The sequence below is a fragment of the Gouania willdenowi genome, chromosome 10 (genome assembly GCF_900634775.1).
Source record: "Gouania willdenowi chromosome 10, fGouWil2.1, whole genome shotgun sequence".
Lineage (NCBI taxonomy): Eukaryota > Metazoa > Chordata > Actinopteri > Blenniiformes > Gobiesocidae > Gouania > Gouania willdenowi.
Genome location: NC_041053.1, coordinates 8029132 through 8037195, shown reverse-complemented (window position 1 = coordinate 8037195; position 8064 = coordinate 8029132). Strand labels below are relative to the sequence as shown.

The following is an 8064-nucleotide window of genomic DNA, read 5'->3' as shown; positions in this document are numbered from 1 at the left end:
AGAGCACAGTATGGTTCCCAACACTCGCATGACAAAGATAAAGGCTTTCGTGCACATTGACAGCATCTAAACAATTGAAAAATGGCTCATTACCTTGAAACATTTCTCTTTAACTTTCTCGTCTCTGTGACCTCAAACCAGAATTCAGGCACAAATGTCTTCCTCATCCTCAGAGCTTCTGAAACAACTCACCCAAAATGATACCTATGCTTTTAAGCAGCGACTGCAAGTAAACACCAGACTCCAGTTGTAGCTGTAGGTTGAATGAAAACAGAGCCCTGCCTCTGTGTGTGTGTGTGTGTGTGTGAATGTGTGTGTGTGTGTGTGCGTGTGTGCGTGTGTGCGCGCGCGTGCATGCGTGCGTGTACAATCGACTCCGTTGACGCAAGGAATGCGGAGGTATAACCAGATAGTGAGATATCAAACAATTGTTCCTTCTCCCTCTGCCACCAGCGTAGACGTGTGTGCGTTGGAGAGAGAGCTAGTTGTTGCAGAACCAAACAGCTCATGTTGACACATGCAAATCCTTTATGTGTACTCTGCAGGGTGATGCCTCATCTTGCAATGGATAGGGGTCAGAGGTCCTGTAACAAAGACACTATAAAGTATTTGAACAATAAAACTAAATTAGGACAAGGTAATTATCTTTTTTTTTTAAATTGTATGTAAGCAGTTCATCAAACTGGTTCCTAGTACAATTAACATCAAACAAAAAGGCTGACAAGTTATTTTATTCACACAGTCTTTTTACTTTGTTTAACTAAAGTGGTTTGGCATTAGCATCAGTTGCTACATAACAAGGCAGCATATCAGTCTAGTGATTTATATTTGTTATTGAGGTAACACTCATATTAATAAAATCCTACTTTAAGCAGTGTTTGAACGCCTCATTTCACACAGTTTAGACAATCATATCCTTTACAAGATAAAACGTTACTGCTTTGGTTACATTAGGTCTGGATCATATGGACCAATATTCATATCTATATTTTTTTTGATTAAATTATGTAGTGTTGCTTTTTTCAGGGCAGCTCTGAGTTGTTGAAAGTAGTTTTTAAAGTAGATCACATTCAGGACACTGTCTCTTTAAGGATATGGAAACAGCCCAGTGAGCTACAGCAGCAGCAGATCTCTGCTGAAGAGCAACAGAGAGTTAGTTAGAGAAGAGAAACACATGCAGTGTTTCCTCAAACATCTCTCAGTGCTTCAACACTCAGAACTGATTGAGTTTTATGGACAGACATCTGCACTGAGCCTCTGACAAACAGTCGCTAACACGGAGGAAGCAGCACAGCTAACTGTGTGTGTGTGCATGGGGGGAGGGGGGGGGGAGCGTACTTCTGCCCTGTTTAAGCGCTTAATAATCTGTAATGCTGACATGCTGATATGACGCAGACACGGCACCGCAAGGGTTAAAATGTGAACTACAGAAGGTTCTACGATCTCCGTGATTTGGGAGATCGTCGTCATGTTGTAATCCTTAATGATCTAATATCGTCAGATCATACACCCTTAGGAAGGGGGATAGACCAATCAGAAGAGAGGAATTGGTGGCCAATTCTACAGGTACATATCTGTTCTGCAACAGACGTCTTGCAAAATGTGTTTCAAAACTGTCATTTTATTTGTGTAAATATCACCTTTGTGAATATTTTTTCTGTGACTTCACATTCAGATCATGCATGAGTGAATATTTTCTTTGGGTTTACAATTTCACTCTACAGGTTCACATTTTTCCCATCATTTGTGATATGAAATTTATTTCATGTGTGTCGATTTTTTATACACAAGCTCACATCACACTCTACAAGCTCTCCCATTTTGCAACATATCTGCCGTCATGCTAAAATGACCCATGACCACACAGGCATGCAGTGTTTAAGTAAATATGGAGGCGTCCAGTGTAGGACTGTGTGTCGCGCTGAGAAATGTTCTTTCCAAAGAAGTCAGCACTTCATAACTTTTAGGAAACTGAGTCACATGATTAAATGAACAAACAAATCATAATTTCTTGTCACCTATTACTGTTAACTAATAAAATGTGGTAGTAGAACTGTCGTATAAAAGCAATATCACACTCAAGGTCGTGCTGTTGTGCTGAAATATCAGCGTTGGTGGGATTCGGTCGTAGGCACAAGGCTGTGCACATTGTGTATTTTGATATCACACGCACACCACATATGTGCACACCTGAATATAGAATACAATTGTTCAAAATCTACCAAAACCTTTCCCATTTCAACTAAATTAGTATCACAGTTTTGTTAACCACTTTCCTTTATGCCCTTTAAATGGCTTTCCCAATGGGAGGAAAAGTCACCTGACAACACTATCCTTCAATGTATTTTGGACTTTTCTATATTATTGTTGGTTAATAGTTATGAATTGCAATAAAAAAAAATAGGCTTTCTGGTTTTCTGTCTTAATAAATAGGTTAGTGATAAAGTCTGCAATTCATAAGGCTGGGACGATACCCTTTTGTCCCAATTCGATTTTAATCCCGATTCTCGGGTGCCGATTCAATTTAAATTGCGATTCTGATTTTACAAGTATCGCAATTCTACAGTCATGATCACAATTTTTTACTTATCCAAGCACACAAGTTGAATCCTTAACTTAAAAATGTCACAGTTGCAAAAAAACAATGCATATCACATCATATTCAGTCATTCACTGATTTATCATTATTTATTCAGTGATTTATTATTATTTAGACTGAAATAATTAAAATCACCATCAGAAAGGAGGTAAACAACTTTGTAATTTTACAAATTTGTACATAACTTTTTGAAGTTAGTCAACTGAAACATTTTTTTTGGCTTGCAAGCCAAAAAAGTGTGCACCCCTGGTTTACAGCTAACCAGAGCAAATTTTGCTTTAACTGCCTCAACATGAGATCACTTGATCAGCACCATAAGCTATGTAATCATGTGACAGCGTAAGCCTTCGCAGGGAAATATCTGTGGTTACATGACATCCTCTGTTCCCCTGCAGGATTAACCAAAGTGAGTTCTTTCATGGAATGTTTGAAATCACCTGCTTACAAACTGTAGCTGATGAAAGTGACTCACATGTGCTGACACACCCTTCATGATCACCAGTGAGGCCACAGTAACTTCTGCTATGGGTGAGACAGGAGGTATGTCACGTCTACCTCCACCTTACATCAGTGTCTGGTTTTACTAATAAAGTTAACAAAAAAGACCTGACCACTCAGAGGAGAGCTCCCGTTAATCAACACTTTGACATGGCCATGAGAATATGGGTGAGTAAAGAAAAGGCACTGGTGTGAAAGATGTGTGCCTATAAATTCAGTCTGTGTGGTTTTTCTTTAGCACAGACTGAATTAAATGGTGCCAGAGTGAAGCTCACATTTATACTAGGAGTATGACGATATCTCGATACGGGGATATGTTGGAATATTTTTTTGCACGATCGATTATCGATATGCTCGCCCTATTGATTTTAATTTTTTTTTTTTCTTTCAAAATCTTTCCTGCTTTTTCACTAAAATATGCAGGTAGGTCTTCACAGAAATGTTGTCACTGTTTGTTGAAGGAACCAATATATTGTTTACTGGAATATTGCACTATAATGGTGTCACTGGTAAGAAAGAGACTATTTTTTGTTTACAGAAAGCACTATTGTAGATACCTATTCATTTACATTGGTATGTTGACACTTATTTACAGAAAGGTTGCACTAAAATAGTGTCACTGTTTATAGGACACTTTTTCAATTTATTGTCTTTCAGAAATATAAAATAAAAATTGTATTTTTTCACTTGATCTTTTTTTTCTTGTTATGTCATAGATTATCATAGATTGATGTTTGACCAACATATCGCTAATAGCAGTATCGTCATATTGTGAGATAATCGTTATTGTGAGCTTTGTATAGCGAATCGTATCGTGAGGTACCCAGAGGTTCCCACCCCTAATTTATACCTGTCATGTTTGTTGTGTGGAGGCTCGACATGTGCTCGTTCAGCATTTTAAAAAGTGGAAACATACTTTCAACTGCTTAGTATCAGCCATGTTTACTGAACCCATAGTTGGGTTGAAACGATTCATCGAGTTACTCAATTAACTCGATTACAAAAATTCCTCGAGGCAAAAATTGTGCCTCGAAGCATATTACTAGGGATGCACCGAAATGAAAATTTGAGGTCAAAGCCAAATAAAATATAAACGCTTGGCCGAATATCAAATATCGAATGCGGTTAAGTTTTTCACAATTTTTTTTAATAGTGAATAAATAGCCTAGAATACATATTGAGACATGTTTTTTTTTTTCAAAAATTAAATGTTTATTGAATATTATGACATTTTTTAAATATTCCAGTAGTCTTTGCATTTCATAAAAAGCACAACAAAGTTTTTCATTTATATTAGGCCTTCAAATAAAACAAAACATGCATTCCAAAAAAACATGTAAAGTGCAATAAAGGGGAGGTATGATTAAAAAAAATCACTTTATAATGGTTTTGCTACAGTAATATAAATCTCTTTAGCCTCATTCAGAGGGACAAAGTTGAAAAAGTTCTGTTTCCTCCCTCCCTTGTTATTCCACATTTTGTAAAAAGTCAGCTCCAAACAGGCGACTTGGATTTTACCCACCATGGCAGGTGAAGTCACCTAACACGCCTCCTAGAATGTGAGCTCCTCCCTCTCCAACTATCTAACAGCTAAAACAACACTGCGTCGTAATATAGAATATATATTACACTTTATTACCATACATGTAAATGCAAACGGCACTACTTTTTCTGCTTCCAATCGTGTTGAGAGTCACTGCTTGGAGCCACGGACCCATTGTTTACACACATCAGCTGTTAGCACTCCGTGCTAATGCTACACCAGCCTATGCAGCGACACCCGGTGTAGTGTAAGGAAGAAACGGTGGGGATGTTTACGGATTCGTAACTCACAGCGCTAACAATGGACTCGGTTGTAGAACTGAACAGTTTCCAACTTTTACGCGGTGACGGACGACAAAGAGCGGTAAGGAGAGAGTCTGGATGCATTTGTGTGCGGAAAGGACACAGCTGCTGCTGTGCTCCTGCAGCAATGCACACACACTTTTCTGACTTTAAAACACTGCACGTTGTTTGATTGCATCAATGCGTCACACATTATTATTCGGCCTTGCTTTTAACTCACTGAACTGAAGGCCGAATGTGGCTTTTTTTGCAATATTCGGCCGAATATATTCGGTGGCCGAATATTCGGTGCATTCCTAATAATTACATTCCATGACACACACCATAAGAGCAGGGACCGCACACCACTAGCAAGTCATCAATGCGCGACAAACATTCTGCATTTATTTGGCGCCATGGCGGAGAGTGAGCAACAGAGAATGTCTAAAGTCTGGGATCATTACATCCTCAAAAATGAAGATGATGCAGCATCTGAACTGAAAGTATCCACAAGCTGTTTCAACAAACGTCGCTGAAACAAAGTAACGTAGCACTAATTTAGGCCTGGGCTGATAATCAATAAATACATAAATTACCCGGACGATAAATGAAAATGAACGCGGAAGTTTTCCAGCCTCAAAATATTGACATATGCATGTGTATTTGAACCTGCAGAGTAATTATTCTAAAATAGTCCATGACCGCCAGGCAATCTTAGATTTAGGTAAATCAAACAGTTATAGTCTGGTAGATGTGGCAAATCTAGCTTCGGATTGCGACAGCGGCTACACCCAGCAGCCTGTGCAGCAGCAGAACCTCGTACCTGCGGTGTCCGCCAGCAGAGGAGACTTAAGCGGTGTGATCTGAAGCACACATGGCACGCGTGTACACACAAAACCAGGGTAGACGGTCTTTAAATCCTTAAAAAGGTAAGGTATTAAATTTGATGTAGCCAAATTTAAGGTCTTAAAAGCTTTACATTTGAGAAAAAGGGCATTGAATTTGCGAAATTGTAGCATTAAATATTGTGGTACGTCTCAGTGCCTGTGCTCTGAAGTGTTGTGGATTTTAAACACTGTCTCTGATCATCACTATGACAATTCTAATAATGTCAGCAGCACAATATTTTGATATAGACAGAAATACTTTATTAATCCAGAGACAAAGTTATTTTCTCAGCTGCTAAAAACATCATTCCAGTGTCTGTCAAACACATACACACAGGTTTCTAGGTTACCATAGCAAATAGGCTCACCCCGGAAATTATATATTATTTGTAAGTAGTTAGTTGATTCAACTGTATTATTTAATTGTTGGCACTGGCACTTATTAACCTTACATGGTTAAATTGCAATAAATGGGGTTAGTTTTGGAGCCAAATGTTGCTTTTTTGATAAATAAAAGCCAAATGCTTGATCGTTTAACAGCCATGTCATTTTCTTTATCCATCATTTGTTTTGGTTGCTTAAAAACGCATTTTTTTTTTTATCCGATTAATCGATCAATGAAGAGCTAGATTAATCGATTCCAAAAAAAATCGATAGCTGCATCCCTAACCCATAGCTACTGATGTCAATACGCTCTTGTAAGCGCAATGTTGTGTTCAAGTCCTGCATGGGAAATTGCCAACTCTTTCACTAACTCATCAGTCACAAGGTCATGTGATACCATTATAAAGGACTTGAACAACATCCTTTTGTCCCGATTCCATTTTATTCCCGATTGTGTGCCGATTCTATTTTTATTGCGATTCTGATTTTACAAGTATTATGATTCTACAGTGATGATTATCACAAATTTTTCCTTATCCAAACACATATCGTAACTTGAATCCGAAACTTCTAGAAATATGTCACAGCTCCAAAAAACAATGCACATCACATTCAGTTATTCACTGATTTATAATTATTTATTCAGTGATTTATTATTATTTAGACTGAAATAAATAAAATCTCCATCAGAAAGGAGGTAAACAACTTTGTAAATTTACAAATTTGTACATAACTTTTTGAAGTTAGTCAACTGAAACATTGAATTCTTTAATTTGTTTGTAGCTTTAATTTAAGACTTCAATCTTTCAGAATCTGGTGTGAGATTTCAGATAGTCATAGTACAAAATATTCTGTGGGTCTTTAAAAATCTGTCAAAATGCTCTAAAATGGCTGGCACTGAGGGAGGTAGAAATTCTGAAAATGGCTGGCACAGAAGATCTGTGGAAAAAGTTGTGGACGAAACCACTTGATAAACCTGTTCAGATTCAGTAAACCATTGATCCCTGAGGGGAAATTAGATGGCATTAATGCTGCTCTCATACATCTTTATAAGATATACTGTCAGTACAACTTAGATCAACCTTTTAATTGTAGCTTACACATGTTTTTAAATTACATTTAGATTTTTGACAAACATTTTTGTTTAATTATGGTTTTCTTTATCATTATTGAGTTTTTATTTGGGGTGCACAATCATGGCTCTCACAGAATTCACCATATTGATTGACGTAGTTGACACCCCTTTTCCTCCAATAAACATATTTATTTGCTACTTACTCAAAATCAAGGTCCTCCTCAACACTAATTCCAAATTAGATCATTCCTTTTTCTTGTAAACAGTTAACAACACTTAAAGCCACTTTAAGTTCATACCAGTTGTTCTACACATGTGCGACTTGCGGCGATGACGCGCTGGGTGACGACATAATTGAACATGGCGGCCCCGAATAGAGCAGACACTATATAATAAGAGCCTTTTAAGACATGGATATAACAAAAAAAAGGGGATTGACGGAGGCATAAACATGCGGACATTAACACGGACACATGGGCTTATCACACACACGGATATCAGCAAATTGTCGAGCTGCTGCTTCAAAACTATAACCAAAATAAAAGTGAAAACAGTTCTCATTTGTGGTCTTCTGTGTTATAGCTGACAATAAAAGGATTGTTGTGTGTTTTCCCAATAGACGTGATACGTCAAATTCTCCCCGTCCAAACAGAAACATCCCAAACCCCTATCGAATAAAGCCAAATAAACCGGTTTTCCGTGTAAACCTCAATTCAGGAATGACTATTTCCATGTAAACACAAAGCAGAACACTAATTCTGAATGATTTAATTCGGAATAACTAATTCCAAATTAAA

The 8064-nt window shown here is 37.6% G+C and overlaps 1 protein-coding gene across 1 annotated transcript in view; it reads right to left on the bottom strand.

Annotated features, from left to right (window-relative positions):
- Window positions 1-8064, bottom strand: part of lnx2b (ligand of numb-protein X 2b) — a 35086-nt gene that overhangs the window by 20039 nt on the left and 6983 nt on the right. The gene's annotated exons all lie outside the window — the stretch shown is intronic.